The following is a 22485-nucleotide window of genomic DNA, read 5'->3' on the forward strand; positions in this document are numbered from 1 at the left end:
GAACATTTTCTGTATCCAGAAAGGCCCGTACAGGACCTGTAACATGCGGTCGTGCATTATCCTGCTAAAATGTAGGGTTTCGCCGGGTCGTAACACATCTGAAATGTAACGTCCACTGTTCAAAGTGCCGTCAATGCGAACAAGAGGTGACCAAGACGTGTAACCAGTGGCACCCCATACCATCACGCCAGGTGATACGCCAGTATGGCGATGACGAATACACGCTTCCAATGTACGTTCACCGCGTTGTCGCCAAACACGGATGCGACCATCATGATGCTGTAAACACAACCTGGATTCATCCGAAAAGATGACGTTTTGCCATTCGTGCACCCAGGTCCGTCGTGGAGTACACCATCGCAGGCGCTCCTGTCTGTGATGCAGCGTCTAGAGTAACCTCAGCCATGGTCTCCGAGCTGATAGTCCGTGCTGCTGCAAACGTCTTCGACCTGTTCGTGCAGATGGTTGTTGTCTTGAAAACGTCCCCATCTGTTGACTCAGGGATCGAGACGTGGTTGCACGATCCGTTACAGCCATGCGGATAAGATGCCTGTCATCTCGACTGTTAGTGATACGAGGCCGTTGGGATCCAGCAAGGCTTTCCGTATTATCCTCCTGAACCCACCGATTCCATATTCTGGTAACAGTCATTGAATCTCGACCAACGCGAGCACCAATGTCGCGATACGATAAACCGCCATCGCGATAGGCTACAATCCGACCTTTATCAATGTCGGAAACGTGATGGTACGCATTTCTCCTCCTTACACGAGGTATCACAACAACGTTTCACCAGGCAACGCCGGTCAACTGCTGTTTGTGTATGAGAAATCGGTTGACAACTTTCCTCACGTCAACACGTTGTAGGTACCGCCATCGGCGTCAACCTTGTGTGAATGCTCTGAAAAGCTAATCATTTGCTTATCACAGCATCTTCTTCCTGTCGGTTAAATTTCGCGTCCGTAGCACGTCATCTTCATTGTATAGCAATTTTAATTGCCAGTAGCGTAAGTCCCATGTCGGGCGACATGGGTAGCCAAATCATTCACTCAAATTGTCCAGTGTGCTCTTCGAAATGTTTCGGAACAGCTGTGGGCTTGTGACATGATGCATTGTCATCTACAAAAATTCCATGATTGTTCTGGAACACGAATTCCATGAATGGCTCTAAATGGTCTCCGAATAGTCGAACGTATCTATTTCCAGTCAATGAGCGACTCAGTTGGACCACAGGATCCAGTCCATTCCATGTGCACACCGCCCACACCATTACAGAGTCGCCACCAGCTTGTATGCTGCCTTGATAACAATCTGGGTCCACAGTTTTGTGGATTCTGCACCACACTCGAAACCGTCTATCAGCTCTCATCAACTGAAATCGCAACTTATCTGTCCAGACCACGGTTTTCAGTCGTCTACCGTCCAAATGATATGGTCACGAGCCCAGGACAGTCGCTGCAGGCGATGTCGTGCTTAGCAAAGGATATTTTCCTCGTACGTCGTACATTGATTTCTGCGGTGTCTTCACGCTGTGTTGCTTGTCTGTTAGCACTGACAGCTCTACGCAACCGTTGCTCGGTCGAGAAGTCTGGCGGCCACTTCATGGTGGGAGGTAATGCCTGAAATTTGGTATTCTCGACACACTCTTGACACTGTGAATCTGGGAATATTGAATTTCCTAATGATTTCCGGAATGGAATATCTCGGGCGTCTAGCTACTACTACCATTCTGCGTGAACATTCTGTTGATTCCCGTCGAGCGGTCGTAATCACGTCGGATACATTTTCGCGTTAATCACCTGATTACAAATGACGACTCCTCCAAATGACGACAACCTCCATCTGTATATGTGCATATCGCTATCTCATGGCTTATGTCAGCTCAGTGCATATCCATTACCTTCAGCACTGTGTTCATCATTGGCCTTGTTCTGCAAGTTTTAACCCGACATTTCCCCCCATGTAAGAGTAGAACTGGCTAGTACTTCATGCTTCATGTGACCTATCAAACGGCTCATTCTCTTATACCTGTCGTAAATTTCTTTTTCATCTAATTCAAGTCAGTGTCGACTCATTATTTACTCGAACTACCAGTCTAATCATCAATATTCTTTCGTAGCACCACATTCCAAAAGCTTCTATTCTGTTCTTGTCAGAACTGCTTATCGTTGCATTTCACTCCTGTACAAGGCTGCACTCCAGACGTAAACGTTCAGGAAAGACTTTCTAAAACAAATTTATATTAGCTATTACCTAATTTCTCGCTTTAGCAGAAATGTTTTGTGTGCTATAGCCAGTCTGTATTTTACATCGTCTGTACTTCGGCCACCACTAGTAGTTTTCCAAATAATATCACTTATCTACTTTCAGTGCCCTCTCCAAACCTAAGTCCTACAGTGTCATGTGATTTAATTCGACTACATTCCGTTACACTTCTTTTGTTACTTACGATGCTGTTCATCTTTTAATCTCTTTTAAAGACGCTACCCATAACATTAAGCTGCTCTTGTAAGTCCTTAACTGTTTGTTACAGACTAACCATGTCCTCTATAAACCTAAAAAGTTTTTGTTTCTTCTCCCTACACTTTAATTCCCACTTCAAATTTCTCATTGGTTCCTTTGCTGCTTGCTCAGTGCATAGACTGAATAACATTTTGGAAAGGCTACAAACCTATTCCCCTCCCTTCTCAAATTCCGCTTCCATTTCATCTCCTTCGGTTCTTGTGACTGCTAAATGGTTACTGTAGAAGATGCAAAGATTCTTCTACTCCCTGTACTTTATCCATGCCACCTTCAGATTATCCGATATTGTATTCCAGTTACCATTGTCAACAGCTTTTTCTAGATATACAAATGCTATAAACGTAAGTTTGTCCTTCCTAACCTGGCTTCTAACATAAGCCGTAGGATAAACATTGCCTCGCGTGGTCTTACGTTTCTCCAGAATTCAAACTGGCCTTTCCCCAAGACGGGATACTACCAGTTTTTCATTCTTCTGTAAATAATTCGTGTCAGTGTCTTGCTAGCGTGGCTTGGTAAAACGATAATTCGGGAATATTTATACCTGTCCTTTCATACCTGTCAGCACCTGCAGTCTTTGTAATTGGAATTATTACATTCTTGTCCAAGGCTTCGAGGAATTTCGCCAGTGTCATATGTTGCATACCAGGGTGAATGGTTTTCTTACGTCTGTTCTCCCAAGGGTGTCAACAATTCGTAGGGAAACTCATCTATTCCAGCGGCCTTGTGTCAACTTAGGCCTTTCAGTGCTCTGCCTCATTGTTCTCGCAATATTATATCTCCATCTCATCTTCGTCTACCTCCTCTTCCATTTCTAAAACGTTTTTTTCAACTTTGTTTTCCTTGTATAGACCTTCTGTGTATTTCTTCGGCCTTTCTGTAATCCCATCTTTACGTACTAAAGGCTCCCCATCAGGGCCCATAACATTCATAGTGGTGCATCTCTTTCCTCAAAACCTCTAATTTTCCAACAAGCTGCACCTATCTTTCCAACATTCTACATACCAGCATTCCTCACCTGCCGATTCCTGGTTTCCCAGTTTGCACATCCTGTCATTCTCGTTCAAAAAATGGTTCAAATGGCACTAAGCACTATGGGAACAACATCTGAGGTCATCAGTCCCATAGACTTCTTAGAACTACTTAAACCTAACTAACCTAAGGACATCACACACAGCCATGCCCGAGGCAGCATTCGAACCTGCGACCGTAGCAGCAGCGCGGTTCCGGACTCAAGTGCCTAGAACCGCGCGGACACAGCGGCCGGCCATTCTCGTTTTCAGATGTCTGTGTTCCCTTTGGCTGGTTCATTTGATGCATTTTTACACTTTCTCCTTATATCTATTAGATTCAATATCGCATGCGTTGTCCGGGGTTTTGTATTAGGCCTTGTCTATTTAATTCTCTGCTGCCTTCGAAATTTCATCTGACCATTCATCCTCCTTTTCTTGTGTCCATAAAATCAGTCTCAGTCAGCTGTTGCTTACTGCTGAACTAAACAGCCACCTCTGATTCTTTCAGCTTAAACATGTCCCACCCACTTAATTTCTTACTTTTCTGCAATTTCTTCAGAATGGTTCTACACTTCATAATCAATAAATTATGATCAGATTCCGCTCCGCACCTGGAAATGTTTTATAGCTTAATATCCGGTTTATAAATATCTGCCTTGCCGTTAAGTAACCCATTTGAAAGCTTCTGGTACCTTCCATGCATAAAACCTCCTTAAATGATTTTTTTAAACAAAGTATCGCAGTGACTTCGTGTTTCATTCCTTTCCTCCACTCCATGTCCTCGTACCATTTTTCCATCTCTATGATTGCCCTCTGCCTATTTCAAGCATCCCATCACAACCAAGTTTTCATCTCCCTTAAATATTTGAATAATTATTTCATCTGATCTTACACTCTAACAATTAACCATCCGCAGAGCTCGTTCGAATATAGTTCCTACTACTGTGGTGAGTATTGGCTTCGTGTTTATCTTGACTACGATAATGCGTTTTCTGTGCTCTTCGTAGAAGCTTACCCGCATTCCCATTAGACCTACTCCCACATTACCCCTGTTTGAGTTTGTATTAACCCTGTACTCAAGTGACCAGAAGTACTGCTCTTATTGCGACCGCAATTTACTAGTTCCCACTATATATGTACACTACTGACCATTAAAATTCCTACACCAAGAAGAAATACAGATGGTAAACGGGTATTCATTGGACAAATATATTACACTAGAACTGACATGTGATTACATTATCACGCAATTTGGGTGCATAGATCCTGAAGAATCAGTACCCAGAATAACCACCTCTGGCCGTAATAACGGCCTTGATACGCCTGGGCCTTGAGTCAAACAGAGTTTAGGTACAGCTGCCCATGCAGCTTCAACACGATACCACAGTTCATCAAGAGTAGTGACTGGCGTATTGTGACGAGCCAGTTGCTCGGCCACCATTAACCAGACGTTTTCAATTGGTGAGAGATCTGGAGAATGTGCTGGCTAGGGCAGCAGTCGAACATTTTCTGTATCCAGAAAGGTCCGTACAGGACCTGCAACATGCGGTCGTGTGTTATCCTGCTGAAATGTAGGGTTTCGCAGGGATCGAATGAAGAGTAGAGCCGCGGGTCGTAACACATCTGAAATGTAACGTCCACTGTTCAAAGTGCCGTCAATGCGAACAAGAGGTGACCTAGACGTGTAACCAGTGGCACCCCATACCATCACGCCAGGTGATACGCCAGTATGGCGATGACGAATACACGCTTCCAATGTGCGTTCACCGCGATGTCGCCAAACACGGATGCGACCATCATGATGCTGTAAACACAACCTGGATTCACTCGAAAAAGTGACGATTTGCCATTCGTGCACCCAGGTTCGTCGTTGAGTACACCATCGCAGGCTCTCCTGTCTGTGATGCAGCGTCTAGGGTAACCGCAGCCACGGTCTCCGAGCTGACAGTCCATGCTGCTGAAAACGTCGTTGAACTGCTCGTGCAGAAGGTTGTTGTCTTGAAAACGTCCCCGTCTGTTGACTTATGGATCGAGACGTAACTGCACGATCCGTTACAGCCATGCGGATAAGATGCCTGCCATCGCGACTGCTAGTGATACGAGGCCGTTTGGCTCCAGCACGGCGTTCCGTATTACCCTCCTGAACCCACCGATTCCATATTCTGCTGACTGTCATTGGATCTCGTCCAACGCGAGCAGCAATGTCGCGATACGATAATCCGCAATGGCGATAGGCTACAATCCGACCTTTATCAAACTGGGAAACGTGATGGTACGCATATCTCCTCGTTACACGAGACATCACAATAACGTTTCACCAGGTAACGCCCGACAAATGCTGTTTGTGTATGCGAAATCGGTTGGAAACTTTCCTCATGTCAGTACGTTGTAGGTGTCGCCACCGGCGCCAACCTTGTGTGAATGCTGTGGAAAGCTAATCATTTGCATATCACAGCATCTTCTTCCTGTCGGTTAAATTTCGCGTCTGTAGCACGACATCTTCGTGGTGTAGCAATTTTAAAGGCCAGTAGTGTACAAGGGGTGGACAAAAACGTGGAAACACCAAAAATATAAAACATTACCATGCCTATACGGTGTGGAGAACAGTTGAAATTCGAAACAGCTGCCTGTCGTCGCCAGATGAATAAACACAGATCCTGTATGGTTTTCAGTGGAAGCTAATATTGTTCGTTCTGCGCTCATAATTACATAGAAAACTGTTCTGACCACGATAGACACTTCCAACGCACTGCGGACATTGAACAGGTGCTGTTCGTTGTCAGGTAACGATGATGGAGGTGAATAGCGACTACGCACACTTCTATCAAAAACAGGAGAAAAAGACGGAGTTGTGTTAAGGTCTCGAGACTGTGGCTTCAAGAGGAGAAGCGAAAATTCATGCTCTGTGGCACCACATCTCTCCTTTTCCGGTTTTCCCATAGTCCTTGTTTCACTGTCATACAACGTAGATCTCCAAACGTACATTTTCAAAGATTTCTTCCTCAAATTAAGACCTACGTTTGATAACAGTAGGTTTCTCAGGCCAAGAATGCCCATTTTGTCAGTGCTAGTCTGCTTTGGATGTCTACCTTCCTCAGTCTCGAATGAGTTATTTTGCTGCCTAGACGGCAGAATTCCTTAACTTCACCTGCTAAGTCGCCACCAGTCCTTATGTTCGGTCTACCGCCGTTCCAATTTTTGCTACTTCTCATTACTTTCGCCCTTATTCCGTTTCCCCTCAGTCCAGATTCTGTACTCATCAGACTGTTCGCTCCATTCAGCTGATCCAGCAATTCTTCTTCACTTTCACTGACGATAGCAGTGTCACAGCGAATCTTATTATTGATATTCTTTCACATTCAATTTCAGTTGCACTTTGCACCCTTTATTTTATTTCCGTCTTTGCTTTTTCTAAGTATAGATTGAACAGTAGTGGCGAGAGACCTGCATCCCTGTCATACACTCTTTTTAATCTGAGCACTTCGTTCTTGGTTTTCCACTCTAACTGCTCCGTCTCGGCTCTCGCACGTATTGTATATCGCTCGTATTTTCCTATAGCTTACCACTATTTTTCTCAGATTTCGAATACCTTGCACCATTTCACATTGTCGACCGCTTTGTCCAGTTCGGCTAATGCCTTGTTTCTATTAGGCAACGGTCTTGCCGCAGTGGATACACCGGCTTCCGTGAGATCACCGAAGTTAAGCGCTGTCGGGCGTGGCCGGCACTAGGATGGGTGACCATCCTGGCCGCCATGCGTTGTTGCAATTTTTCGGGGAGCACTCAGCCTCGTGATGCCAATTGAGGAGCTATTCGACCGAATAGTAGCGGCTCCGGTCAAAGAAAACCATCGAAACGACCAGGAGAGCGATGTGCTGACCACACGCCCCTCCTATCCGAATCCTCAACTGAGGATGACACGGCGGTCGGATGGTCCCGATGGGCCACTTGTGGCCTGAACATGGAGTGCCTGCCTTGTTTTCATTATCAACGGCAACGTCACAATTGTCTCTCTGGTGCCTTTACCTTTCCTAAAGCCAAACTAATCGTCATGTAACAGATCCCCCATTTTCTTTTCCGTTCGTCTGTAGATTATTCTTGCCAGCAATGAGCCGTGAAGGGGATTTTGCGTCAGTTCTCGCACTAGTCTGCTCTTGCAATTCTCGGAACTGTGTGGATGATGTTTTTCCGAACATCAGAAGGTACATCACCATATTCAAAAGTTCTGCACACCAACATGAATAGTCGTTTTGTTACTACTTCCCCAATTATTTTAGAATTCTGGTGGAATGTTATCTATCCCTCCTGCCTTATTTGATATTAAGTCTTCCAGAGCTCTTTTAAATTTCGGTTCTAATACTGGATCCCCTATCTCTTCTATATCGACTCCTGTTTCTTCTTCTATCACGTCTTCAGACAAGTGCTTCTCGTCATAGAAGAGTTGCAAGTTCAATGTATTCTTTTCATCTATCCGCTCTCTCCTCTGCATTTAACAGTGGAATTTCCATTGCACTCTTAATGTAACCGCTCTTGCTTTTTGTTTCAGCGAAGGTTGTTTTGACATTCCTAAATGAAGTGTTTGTCCTTCTGACAATCATTTCGTTTTCATTTTCATCACATTTGTCATGCAGCCATTTCGCCGTAGCTTCTCTACTCTACACTCCTACATTCCTAAGTGACTTGTGTTTCTGTATTACTGAATGTCCTTGAACATTTTTGTGCCTCCTTCTTTCATCGATTAACTGAAGTATTTCTTCTGTTACCCATGGTTTCTTCTCAATTACCTTCTTTGTACCGACGATTTCCTTTCCAACCTCGGTGTTTGCCCTTTTTAGAGTTGCCATTCCTCTTCAACTGAAGTGCCTACTGCGCTATTCCTTGAGTGTCTATACCCTCAGAGAAGTTTAACCTTACCTCTTCATTTCTTAGCGTTTCCGTATCCCCCTTCTTTGCGTATTGATTCTTCCTGACTAATCTCTTAATCTTCAGCCTACTCTTCATCACTGCTAAATTGTGATCGAAGTCTATATCTGCTCCTGGGTACACCTTATAATCGAATATCTGATTTCGGAATCTCTGCCTGCCTGACCATGATGTGTTCTACCGAAATCCTCCCGTGGCGCCCAACGTTTTCAAGTACCTCCTCCTGTGGTTCTTGAACAGAGTATTCTTTGTTACTAGGTGGAATGTACTGCAGATCTCAATTACCCTTTTTCCTCGATAATTGCTTGTACCAAGTTCATATGCTGGCGCAACCCTTTCTTCTATTCCTCCCCTACACCGGCATTCCAGTTCCCCGTAACTATTAGATTCTCATCTCCCTTTACGTAAGGAATTACTCGTTCAATATTCTCATACACTTTCTGAAAAGTCTTCTTCTACGGGTTGCGTCGTCAGCATGTATAACTGAACTATTGTTGTCAGTGCTAGTTTGCATTTGATTCTGATGTTAATAACCCTGTCACTGAACTCTTCTCAGTAACTTACTCTCTGCCCTGCCTTCCTATTCACAATGAATCCTACTCCCGTTGTACCATTTTCTGCCGCTTCTGACATTATCCTACACTCATCTGACCAGAAATCCTCGTCTTCTTTCCATTTCACTTCAGTGACTCGCATACATCTAGACTGAGCCTTCTCGCTAGGGGGCCGTTTGGGGTTCCACATGACCATTGCTAGGGTGAAACAAGACCTAACTTGGCCGTCGTTGGATAAAGATGTCCGACGGTTAGAGAGGGTGTGCGAGATGTGTAAAATGGGAAAGCCTAATCACAACTCACTCAAGAGCCATCTCCAGTCAGAGAGAGAGAGAGAGAATAACACCTGACGGAGAAGTTATTAATTGATTACGTGACACCCCCTTCCCTATACTACGGCAAGGAATCGTTCGATCTTTGTTGTTGTTGTGGATGGCTTTTCTCCTTTCAGCTGGCTTATTCCTAGGGCCTTAGTCAGTCACGACGCCTTAGCCTTTGTTTCAAAAGAGTTCATCACTTTGTTTTCAGAATGCCATTAGACATATTACGAAAACGCCCTACTATCCCAGGCCTCGGTTGCCGAGGTAGTAAATACGACCCGTAAGGTCGCTCTCGTCATCTGTCATACTAAGACCCGTACGAGATGGGATGCTTCACTCCCATGGATCAACCTCGTTTTTAATTCCGCCCAGTATGAGGCTATGAAGGTCACTCCCGCTTCGCTAATGTTTGCTTACCCATTCAATCCTCTCTTGTCCAATATGGTAAACATTAACTAACTTTTGCCACAAAAGATTGCCCCGGTGGTTATTCAGCTGAACTGGGACAGGGCTAGACGAAATATCCAATTGAATCACGAAAGCCAAGCGTAATAATCAGGGTAGGCAACCCGCTTATGTGAAAGTTGTTGATCGAACATTTGTTCGTAATTTTGGCACTGGGGGAGGCAGCAATGCCGCTTTTTCTAAGAAGCATGCGCCGCGTTTTCTAGGTCCTTATCAAGTCCTCTGGGTCCAGTGCCCTGTTAACATTTTAGTCCACAATCTAGCTAGCGGTAGGACCTCCCGAGTACCCATGAGTCAGATTAAACAAGCTAGGGGGAGAGGGGGGGGGGGGGGGACCTGGGGAAGTTGAGGCATGTCGGCTCATAAAGATTTCTCTTTCAAGCGTCTTTCTCTGTTTGCTTCCTCCTCTGGTCGTCCACACTCCCGACTCGCCGCGGCCGGTGGCTTGAATTTTCGCAGATTGCAAGTCTTGTTTGACAGCACTACGAGGAAGCTGGGGCTCCGAGCTGAAGCGGTAGGGAGGACGGTTCAAATGGCTCTGAGCACTATGGGACTTAACTTCTCAGGTCATCAGTCCCCTAGAACTTGGAACTACTTAAACCTACCTGCTCGAGGCAGGATTCGAACCTGCGACCGTAGCAGGCGTGCTGTTCCAGGACCGCGCCTAGAACCGATCGGCCACTCAGGCCGGCTCGGGAGGACGGTTGGCCGATTCTACGGGAAGTGACCATAGGCTCTGTTCCGTTAGAGGCTGATGGCTAATGGTTTCCTACTGAATGTGTGTCCGCAGCCCATTTTGTTGCCGTCTGTCAAAGTGACGTTGGTGATTCATTCGCAACGTTTCCCCTTGCCGGTGATTTCACTGGGAACGATCATTGGTTGTTTGGTTGGCCGTCTCAGGAGAAGACGTGTATTGGGTATTTTGGCCATTCTCGGCGCTGTATGCCCCTGATTACTTGCAATTCGTCCCTGTTGTTGCATTGTGACTTTTAGTATTGTTTGAGTTGCTGCGGTATTGTTTTGGTAATTTTTAAGGGGGTCCAACTAATAGAAGTTCTACTGGGATAGACAGGGCAATTATTGGGCCAAGTTGTAAAACTTCTTTTTTTAATTGTGGTTTAGAATTACATTGGCCACTCACCTTGCCATGTATCCAAACGCCAACTTTTAAGGTGACGTATCGTCTCTATCGGCACACCGGTTACTGTGTGTACCTTATCTAGTCTCCCCACCTTTAACCAGTACCTTGCAGCTCTGTATTTGATCGTGATATCTGTGGGGCAAATTCCGAGCATCAGACACAGTGCATCCGTTGAGGTGGTACCAAAGGCTCCAGACTGCTTAAGTAGGACGCCCTCGTCTGACCAATGCTTTGTTGGTGACCACGTTCAGTCTATGTGCCCACGTGCTAGCTGCGAAGCTGAGAACTGATTCGAAGAGCACACAATGGTATGGCAGTATGACTGGTAGAGGTAGTCTGTACTGTTTTGAATTTAGCCTCACCGGTGTGTGTAGTATTTTTTCTGCTTTGTCTGTTGTTGGCCTCATGTATTCGTGGAAATTCAATTTTTCATCTATGTGAACCCCAAGATAGCGCGTAACCGAAGGATTCCTTTGGAGTGATCCTGAGTTTGTTGTTGTGACACCACTGAATAATTGTTTGTAGTGCTCCACTGGCTTTCTCTTCTAACTGGGCTCTGTTATTTGCAGTGACTTTAACTAATAGGTCATCTGCATAGGTGACAATTCCGTCTGACCTGTCATCCCCATCCAGAAGTTGTAGGAGGGGTTCGATTGTTATGTCCCAGAAGATGGGGCCGCAGATCAACCCTTGAGGACAGCCTTTGGTAATAATTTTAGTTACTTTCCGGCTGTCCATCTGCCATTCGACTGCTCGGTCTTTACAGTAGCCTAGAAAACTGTTGTACAGTGACTGCGGTACCTCCAGACGTCTTAGCCTCTGAAACAGTACGGGCCACCAGAGATTATCAAATGCGCCGGCAATGTCAATAATTATTGTTTTGTGGTGTTAACTATGTGCAGGGCCTGGTTGATGGCATAATTTATTGATCTGCCAGTTCTGAAGCCGAATTGGTGTTGGCTCATACCCCTGAGAGCTCTGCGTGTTTGCAGGCGCTTACACAGTAGCTTCTCCTGAATCTTTGCTAGGGTGTTTATTAGGCATATTGGCCTGTAAGTCTTTGGATCTGAAGGATCCCTGTCCGATGATTTCTTAATAATGACTGCTTTGGAGGCTTTCCATACTGTAGGTACCCTGCCCAGCCGTAAGGCATCGTTCAGCAACGTTGTTAGAATGGCTCTGAGCACTATGGGACTTAACTTCTGAGGTCATCAGTCCCCTAGAACTTAGAACTACTTAAACCTAACTAACCTACGGACATCACACACATCCATGCCCGAGGCAGGATTCGAACCTACGACCGTAGCGTTCGCGCGGTTCCAGACTGTAGCGCCTAGAACCGCTTGCTCACTCCGGCCGGCAACGCTGATAGAAACGGGGTGATCTGCGGTGCTTGTTTGTCAGTGTTTCCGAGTGGATACCATCTGGTCCAGGTGCTTTCTTGTTTTTGAGCTCTGAGATTGCTAGCGCAACCTCTTCTTGCGCAAAAGGACAGGTGACAGTTGCAGTGTTGTATGGAGTGTTTTCACTTAGTGTTGCATGATGTTGTGTGTCTGTATCGATAGCGTCGTCAGGGAGCAGTTTATACAGCAGAAACTCCGCTGTATTCCTCCATCCCGTCGTCATCGTGCCGTCATTCTGCCTTAGCGTTCCCAGAACTAGTGGGGTTTTTATCTTCTCTGTCAGTATTTTGTGTGGTTCCCCCAATATATTTTTCTCTGTTTGTGTTGTTACAAATAGCTCCCATTGTTGTCTACGCGTGTTGTATAGGGTCGGTCTATATAAGTCTCGTGCATGCCTATATGCTTCAAGTCTTATTCGTCTGTTCCTATCTTCTATCGCCCTTTGATATAATTTTCATTTGCGTCTTGCATCTTGTTTGTGTCTCGTGAGTTCGTTGGTCCATGGTACTGGTGAGCATTTTCTGTTTATTTGCTGTCGGTATGGAAGTGTTTTGTGCATGTTGTATTATCTGTGTTAACTTGTGTGCTCTATAATCGATACTTCCATTGATGTCTTCTAGATCGTGTTGTTGAATAATTTCCTTTAATTTATTCCAGTCTGCTTTGTGCAACAACAAGTGTCTGGTGTGTGATTTGGTCATTGTGTTCTGAGTGTGAGTTAGTGTGTATGTTATGACATTGTGATCACTACTGGTTATGTTGTCGCGTTCAGTCCTGTTTGTTACGTATGCTATTGCTGCATTATTTGGTAGCGTAAAGTCGACATTACTGCGCGAACCATAGAACCCTGCATACCTTGGTATAGGTCCTTCCGTATACACTACATGTAATTGTGTTTCTTGTATTAGGTCGGTGATTATGCGTCCTCTGTCGTCTGTTCTGTCTGAGTTCCAGAGGGCCGATCTGGAATTAATGTCAGCACTTATCACTAATTTTTTGCATCTGGCGTACATTACTAGGTCTCTGATGTAGTCTGCGTACGCCTATATTTGATGGCTGTATTGGGCGTACACGGATGCAATAACCCATGTGACGTTCCCATTAGTTATCTCTGTGGTAACCAAGGTAACTGTGTTACCTTAATTATGTTATAAGTTCTATTTAGAATTACTATTGCAACCTTACAGTCATTGCTGCCTGTTGTTGTTATGGCATGTTTTGGTAGACATATCAGTTGCCCATTTTATCTTCTATCAATATTCCACACAGCTGGTGTTCAATTCTTTTAACATCCTGTCAATTTTTTCTTTCATTTTCACTTAGAAATACCATGTCACCAGAAAATTTTAAACATTTGTTTATCCTTCGCCCTTTTACAGCATCACTCTTTTGGTGAGTGTAGTTTATAACTAAATTATCTAAAATGAAATGATAATTAAATGGACACCCTAGCTGCAAGCAGGCGTTGATACACTTCATTGGGGACATGTTGAAAATGTGTGCCCCGACCGACATCTATTAGGCGCACTACGAATGTAGTGTTGTGGACATGTTGGGAATGTGGATCTCACGGGGAGCGTGCAAGGGATAAGTCCCTGCAGACGCACTATCCTCTGTGCCCGCGGTGGCTCAGATGGATAGAGCGTCTGCCATGTAAGCAGGAGATCCCGGGTTCGAGTCCCGGTCGGGGCACACATATTCAACATGTCCCCAATGAAGTGTATCAACGCCTGCTTGCAGCTAGGGTGTCCATTTAATTATCATTTCATTTCTAGCAAAGCTGCATGGTCATTGACGGTAACTGTTCTTTCGGGAAGAAATACTACCGTCATATATAGTTAAAAATATGGGTTTCCGGCCTCTGACCTTCTTGTGCGAACGCACACGCTATGCCCGAACTCGTACGGGACTTGGTAGATTAATCTGCCACGAGTAATGAGTGTGATGGGCAAACATCTATTAGGCGCACTACGAATGTAGTGGTGTGGACATGTTGGGAATGTGGATCTCACGGGGAGCGTGCAAGGGATAAGTCCCTGCAGACGCACTATCCTCTGTGCCCGCGGTGGCTCAGATGGATAGAGCGTCTGCCATGTAAGCAGGAGATCCCGGGTTCGAGTCCCGGTCGGGGGCACACATTTTCAACATGTCCCCAGTGAAGTGTATCAACGCCTGCTTGCAGCTAGGGTGTCCATTTAATTATCATTTCATTTCTAGCAAAGCTGCATGGTCATTGACGGTAACTGTTCTTTCGGGAACAGATACTACCGTCATATATAGTTAAATTATCTAAATACATTACTGAACGGGGTGGGTGACTCTTCTCTCCTCTTTAATGTAGCTGAATAATTTCTGGCGTAACTGCATAAGATGTTAAGTCATTCGAAATTTTATACCAGCTTTAACTTTATTAAAAGAACTAAGTAAAAAGTGGAAAGCTTTTCAAGAACGCGTTCCTGGAATAGGTCGAAATGAAAATGGCGAATAAGCGACCCAGTGTTTCTGGAATCTCTCACCACTCGATTTCCGAGTTACTACCCATTCGCAGAAAAAAGCGCTGGGGAGAGCGACGCACTATTGCGGTGAATGGGAACGTGGGGTGCAACGTATTAATGAAACAGTAAATGCAGTCATTGCTTTTTATGCAGGATTGCGGTTCTAAAAGCATCGACCCGCTCCGCTGCCGCGGCCACAGAGAGAAGAATTTCCCGCCCCTTCACTTTGGTGGCCGTTACTCTGTTGAAGTTAATCGCAATAGAAGATTGCAAATGGTACTTCCCTCAGTGCCGCTATTCTCATACAAAGTAAGCGGAATTAGCAGCTGCAATCAGCCACGGACAGCTTTCCCGTGCTAATTCCGAATAAACCGCCGCCATTTGCGATAACGAACTCGCTAAGCAGCGAGAGCGGACTAGCTGCACACAACAAGACGAGCGCTTTCCGTCCATTGCGGCCGCGGACGCGAATTGTCCGTAATTTTGCGCGTGCAGCGGCGCTGCGCCCGTCGAAAGGAAGCACGCAGCAATGCCTGCAGTCGGCGCTGAAATTCGAGTTGCGCGCTTGCATAGGAGGCCCTTTCCGGACCGTTGAAATGCTTTCTGCCCCGCCGTCCGATAAATCATTACCATTTGGCTCTATGGGCTACTAAACGTGCCAACAGCAGCCGGCACACACGGCCGCTTCGAGCGAAAAAGAATGTGATCCGCCAGTTGCGGCGCATCCGCATCGGATTGTTCCCTTCCCGGTCATTTTGCCCCTACTTCTCTCTCCCTCTCTCTCTCTCCGTCTCTCCCTCTGTCCATCTCTCTCTCTTTCGTTCCGCCCCTCCTTCTCCTCCGCACTCTAGGCACAATGCTTTGCTCTCCTGCATCTACGTCTACATCTATATTCGATTAGCCACCTTAGAATGTGGCAGAGAGTACAGTCACCCTCCCTCTCTCCCCTCTCCCCCCTCTACCCCTCTCCCCTTCCCCTACCTATTCGCGAATGGAGGTGGGAGGAATGACTGTCTGAAAACCTCCGCATTGGCTCTAATTTTTAGAATTTTCTCGTCGCGATCATTTCGCGACAAGCATGTGGGAGAAAATAATATGGTGCCCTACTGTTCCCGGTACAGTAGTAAATCTGTGTGTAATGCACAACGCCTCTTGCAGCACCTGCCACTGGAAACTGTAGAACACTGTTATAAATGCTATCGTGTAGACTAAACTGTCCCGTGACGAAACGCGCCACTCTCTCCGACACTTTTCCATCGATGTTATCTATCTCTTCTATTAATTCTGTCTGGTAAGGGTCCCAAACTGATGACCAACGTTCTAGAGTCGGTCGCACAAGTGTTTTGTAGGACATGTCTTTCGTGAATGAATTACATTTCGTGAGATGTTTCATATGAATCGTAGCCTGGCGAGTGCTCTCGAACTATTAGTTTTATGTCGTCATTCCACTTTAGGTCGGTCGGGATGGTTGTTCCAAGATATTTTACGGTAGTTGCTTGATCCAGTGTTCTTCACCAACGGTGTAATTTTACAGTTGTAGGTTTCTTCGGCCACTTACGCGCAATATGTTCCATTTATTTACTTTCAGGGCCAGCTGCCAGTCCGTGAACTAATAATCAGTCCTCTGGAGGTCTTCCTGCAGTTCGCTACCGTCTTCTGTCATTCCTACCTTCTTACACAGGGTATGTTTGCAAATGGGGACAAACTGCAGCACTGTGCGGTTCTAGGCGCTTCAGTCTGGAACCGCGTGACCGCTACGGTCGCAGGTTCGAATCCTGCCTCGGGCATGGATGTGTGTGATGTCCACAGGTTAGTTAGGTTTAAGTGGTTCTAAGTTCTAGGGGACTGATGACCACAGACGTTAAGTCCCATAGTGCTGAGAGCCATTTGAACCATTTGAACAAACTGCAGCAAACTAACACCGAGAGGATGTATTATCACTTTTTTTTTACGTAAATAACTGTGTCCGATACTGTGCCATGTGTAGGAACCAAAGACGTTACTGTTAGCATGGGTAAAGCGGACTTTATCGTTACATTATCTCTCATTTTTATTATCTCTGTTGTTGAATGTAATGTTAATGATTTCGAGTTTGTTCTTGCTCTGATAAAGACGAAGTGAACTTATAATTGTGAATATTACGTATTACAACTCGACAGTAAGAGTAAAAGTTGTATTCAAGGAAGAAATAAACGAGTACTCATCTCTGATAAGTAATTAAGTGAGCCGGCCGTGGTGGCCGAGCGGTTCCAGGCGCTTCAGTCCGGAACCGCGCTGTTGCTACGGTCGCAGGTTCGAATCCTGCCTCGGGCATGGTTGTTTGTGATGTCCTTAGGTTTAAGTAGTTCTAAGTCTAGGGGACTGATGACCTCAGAAGTTGAGTCCCATACTGCTCAGAGCCATTTTTAATTAAGTGACACTCGAACGTAAATATTACCCTTACTAGTCATTATAATTACTATAGAAAATTTCAGCTACACTACGTCGACGTGGAGTTCGAGCGGCGTTGGGGAGATTGGGGAACGAACCTGTCTAACATACACGGTGCCTTTCAACGGACTCAAGAGCATGCAAAAAAAATCTTCCACAGCTCTTTACCAACACGTTACCACACAACAAAACATACACACACAAGGCGAGTTTAGTTTCAATCGACGTTTCAATACACCATTTGAAAATCAAGGTTACATGCTAATCATGTGTATAAAACCATAAAATACAACAAAAATAACAATATAAGGATAAAGACCAAAAATGATCACAAGGACATGTGACTGGAAATGGGATCGAGGGAGGTACACCCACTGAAGGTGGAGATAATAGATCTTTGCCAGTAATCCTGGTCTCAACACCAGGCAGGTGGCCCGTCAGCATGGGGTAAGCCAGATGACCGTCTGGAACATTTTCCACGACACCTGTCCCTATCCGTATCCCTTTAAGCGCGTGCAGACCTTATTACCCATGGACTTTCCTCTGTCGAAACAGTTTTGACGCTGGTTCGTCGCACAGGCCACCGTGGTGCTGGTATTTCTATCACTCACACTATTCACAGATGAGGGATAGTGTCATCAACCTTCACATCCTATTCACGGATGAGGGGTAGTGTCGTCAACTTTCACAACATCCACCTGTGGGTACGGAGAGTGAGTCTGGATGGTGTTTGTGAAAGGGAACCGCCTCGTGAGGCCTGTCACGTTCCTACAGAGCCCGCTTTCGGGAGGATGACGGTTCAATTCCGCGTGCGGCCATCCTGATTTAGGTTTTGCGTGATTTCCCTCAATCGCTTCAGGAAAATGCCGGGATGGTTCCTTTGAAAGGGCACGGCCGACTTCCTTCCCCATCCTTCTCTAATCCGCTGAGACCGATGACGTCGTTCTCTGGTCTCCTCCCCCAAACAATCCAATCCAATCTACAGCGCCTCGCAGCCAGGAGAAACTGCACTTCCTGCGGGTGACCTTGCCTCTCCTGCAGAAACACGTGCCTTTGCTGGTACGAACGGTAATGCGGCGCTGCAACATGATATTGCTCCAGCTCACTGTCGTATTCAGTGTGGAGCTACAAATTAAATGGGACAATATGATTAACTGTGCACATTTATTACTACACTCCTGGAAATTGAAATAAGAACACCGTGAATTCATTGTCCCAGGAAGGGGAAACTTTATTGACACATTCCTGGGGTCAGATACATCACATGATCACACTGACAGAACCACAGGCACATAGACACAGGCAACAGAGCATGCACAATGTCGGCAGTAGTGCAGTGTGTATCCACCTTTAGCAGCAATGCAGGCTGCTATTCTCCCATGGAGACGATCGTAGAGATGCTGGATGTAGTCCTGTGAAACGGCTTGCCATGCCATTTCCACCTGGCGCCTCAGTTGGACCAGCGTTCGTGCTGGACGTGCAGACCGCGTGAGACGACGCTTCATCCAGTCCCAAACATGCTCAATGGGGGACAGATCCGGAGATCTTGCTGGCCAGGGTAGTTGACTTACACCTTCTAGAGCACGTTGGGTGGCACGGGATACATGCGGACGTGCATTGTCCTGTTGGAACAGCAAGTTCCCTTGCCGGTCTAGGAATGGTAGAACGATGGGTTCGATGACGGTTTGGATGTACCGTGCACTATTCAGTGTCCCCTCGACGATCACCAGTGGTGTACGGCCAGTGTAGGAGATCACTCCCCACACCATGATGCCAGGTGTTGGCCCTGTGTGCCTCGGTCGTATGCAGTCCTGATTGTGGCGCTCACCTGCACGGCGCCAAACACGCATACGACCATCATTGGCACCAAGGCAGAAGCGACTCTCATCGCTGAAGACGACACGTCTCCATTCGTCCCTCCATTCACGCCTGTCGCGACACCACTGGAGGCGGGCTGCACGATGTTGGGGCGTGAGCGGAAGACGGCCTAACGGTGTGCGGGACCGTAGCCCAGCTTCATGGAGACGGTTGCGAATGGTCCTCGCCGATACCCCAGGAGCAACAGTGCCCCTAATTTGCTGGGAAGTGGCGGTGCGGTCCCCTACGGCACTGCGTAGGATCCTACGGTCTTGGCGTGCATCCGTGCGTCGCTGCGGTCCGGTCCGAGGTCGACGGGCACGTGCACCTTCCGCCGACCACTGGCGACAACATCGTTGTACTGTGGAGACCTCACGCCCCACGTGTTGAGCAATTCGGCGGTACGTCCACCCGGCCTCCCGCATGCCCACTATACGCCCTCGCTCAAAGTCCGTCAACTGCACATACGGTTCACGTCCACGCTGTCGCGGCATGCTATCAGTGTTAAAGACTGCGATGGAGCTCCGTACGCCACGGCAAACTGGCTGACATTGACGGCGGCGGTGCACAAATGCTGCGCAGCTAGCGCCATTCGACGGCCAACACCGCGGTTCCTGGTGTGTCCGCTGTGCCGTGCGTGTGATCATTGCTTGTACAGCCCTCTCGCAGTGTCCGGAGCAAGTATGGTGGGTCTGACACACCGGTGTCAATGTGTTCTTTTTTTCCATTTCCAGGAGTGTATATGCACACACATCAAAAAGAGTTTTGCATCTCCCCGGTTCCCAGAACTCCTGACGATAGACGTTGACTGTGGATATTGTATCACAGCCACACTCCCTTTGACTGTTCAGAGACCATGAATGAGTAACGCCTATTAGACGGACGGGGTCCGACAGCCGATCAGTTCCAGTCATTACACCAGGAAGGATGTACACGGTTCGTGTTGTCTGTAGTTCAACCATGCCTAGACGGTCAATACCATGATTCGGTCACGTCCGCATTGTTACTTAGTACCAGGAAGGGCTCTCAAAAAGGGAAGTGCCCAAGCGTCTCGGAGTGAACCAAAGCGATGTTGTTCGGACGTGGAGGAGATACAGAGAGACAGGAACTGTCGATGACATGCCTCGCTTAGGCCGCCCAAGGCCTACTACTGCAGTGCCTTGACACTGAAGCACGTTAGTGCTGTTTTCTTCCATGAACTTGCTGATAGCTTTAGAAACGTCACATAGGGCCCGGTCATGTTGAAACGTTCCTCCAACATCTGCACGGGTCTACAGTAATGGCATAGTCCTGTGAATAAAGATTGCCATGTATTCGGTTTAATTCATCGCTAGTGCCCCAGAGTAATTTGTAGCGAATAAAGCACAGAACAATTTTTTGGGAGGGTTCCCCAGCTTTCACTCCGGTATGAGTTCTTCGCCTGACGTAGTTTGTAACTTTGAACAATAAAATGGGACTCTTGAAGACTACAAGATTCCAGTCATTGGAGATCCAATATTTGTATATTTTGGTCCACGCCAACCGTTTTTCCTTTATGGCAGGTTTTAATAACAGCTTTTTTGTTGGATTTCGTGCCTTCCACCCACAATCAAGAAGCCTACCGCACAGCTGAAGAATCAATTTCGACCCAAGTAGCCAATCTCTCCGAAGGTCCTTACTTATAATGTGAGGATGATAAAAAATGTGTGTGAAATCTTACGGGACTTAACTGCTAAGGTCATCAGTCCCTAAGCTTACACACTGCTTAACCTAGATTATCCTAAGGACACACACACACACCCATGCCCGAGGGAGGACTCGAACCTCCGCCGGGACCAGCCGCACAGTCCATGACTGCAGCGCCTGAGATCGCTCGGCTGATCCCGCGCGGCTGTGAGGACGACTTCCACTGTAGAGTTTTGTCACTTCTAGGGGTTCTTTTCGTTTTCGCCCGTATCTTTGGTAAGAATGAGGCAGTATTACACTATGCTTCATTAAGTCTTGAAACACTAGATTTTTTCCACACCAACAACAGAGACAATGTCTGTTGTAGTCACAGATATGTTTTCTCCAAGACAACTATTTTTTTCCGCTTCTTAGGTGAAATATCCATTTTAACACAAACAGAAAGTGTTCCTATCGGAAACACAGAAATAACACGGTATACCCACACTTAGAAACACATGTAATGAGAGAAAATATGGAGAAAGGAGGAGTTGCCATATATGTCAAAAGTTATCATTGTGCAAAAAGTATAGAAACAAAAAAGTTTTGTCTAGAGAAACATATAGAAGCATGTGCCTGTGAGCTTAAATTAAATAAAGGCACATTTATAATTGTAACTGTATATAGGTCCCCATCAGGAAATTTTCATCTATTTCTGAAAAATTTGGACTCCTTGTTGTGCTATCTGTCAGACAGGGGGAAGCAAATTATTATTTGTGGGGACTTCAATGTAGATTCTCTGAAAGAGGGTAATAGGAAAAATGACGAAGTATTACTCGGTTATTTCAATTTTACACCCGTCATTGATTTTCCTACTTGGGTGGTAAAGGATAGCAGCTCACTGATAGATAACTTCTTTATAGACCAAGATAAGTTTAACCAGATAAATGCTCAGCCTGTTGAGAATGGTCTTTCTGATCATGGTGCACAGCTAGTTACAATATATGACATAGCCCCATTCAGCAGTACTAAACAGTCCTCCAAAGTAGTACGTTCAGTCAACGATTTAACAATTGCAAATTTCAGGGAAAGCCTACAGCAGTTAGACTGGGATGAGGTGCACCGTGAACCTGATGCCAATTTAAAATATAATTTATTTCATGACATTTTTGTAAATGCATTTGAAAACTGCTTCCCCAAGAAAATAGTTAAATATACTCGTAAGAAACCTTGTAACAAACCATGGCTTACTAAGGGTATAAAAATATCTTGTAACCGGAAGAGGGAAATGTATCTGACGGCAAGAAAGAGTAGTGACCCAGAAACTATCAAAAATTATAAAAACTACTGTGTTATATTAAGAAAAGTTATTAAAAAATCCAGGAGTATGTGTATCATGTCTGAAATCAGCAACTCTGATAATAAAATTAAAACAATTTGGAATATTATTAAAAGAGAAACAGGTCAACCAAGAGCAGAGGAAGACAGTATTACCATCAACTTGAATGAAAACTTTACGAACAAAAAGTCAGAAGTTGAAAATATTTTTAATAATCATTTTCTAAATGTTGTGGATATAGTAGGATCCAGGTGTTCATTAGAAGATGCTAGGCTGTTAATGGAAGAGGCCATACCTATGCAATTTGATACAATTGAAGTCTCACCCACTTCTCCCTCTGAAATTAGGAAAATAATAAACTTACTTAAAAGCAAAAACTCA

The 22485-nt window shown here is 45.7% G+C and overlaps 2 non-coding genes across 2 annotated transcripts; both read left to right on the forward strand.

Annotated features, from left to right (window-relative positions):
- Nucleotides 1-13956: 13956 nt before the first annotated feature.
- On the forward strand, nt 13957-14031 carry Trnat-ugu (transfer RNA threonine (anticodon UGU)). Its single transcript has one exon. It is a non-coding gene; the product is annotated as a tRNA-Thr (tRNA).
- Nucleotides 14032-14397: 366 nt separating this feature from the next.
- Nucleotides 14398-14473, forward strand: Trnat-ugu (transfer RNA threonine (anticodon UGU)). Its single transcript has one exon. It is a non-coding gene; the product is annotated as a tRNA-Thr (tRNA).
- The last annotated feature ends 8012 nt before the right edge of the window (nt 14474-22485 follow it).

The sequence above is a fragment of the Schistocerca serialis genome, chromosome 4 (assembly GCF_023864345.2).
Source record: "Schistocerca serialis cubense isolate TAMUIC-IGC-003099 chromosome 4, iqSchSeri2.2, whole genome shotgun sequence".
NCBI lineage: Eukaryota > Metazoa > Arthropoda > Insecta > Orthoptera > Acrididae > Schistocerca > Schistocerca serialis.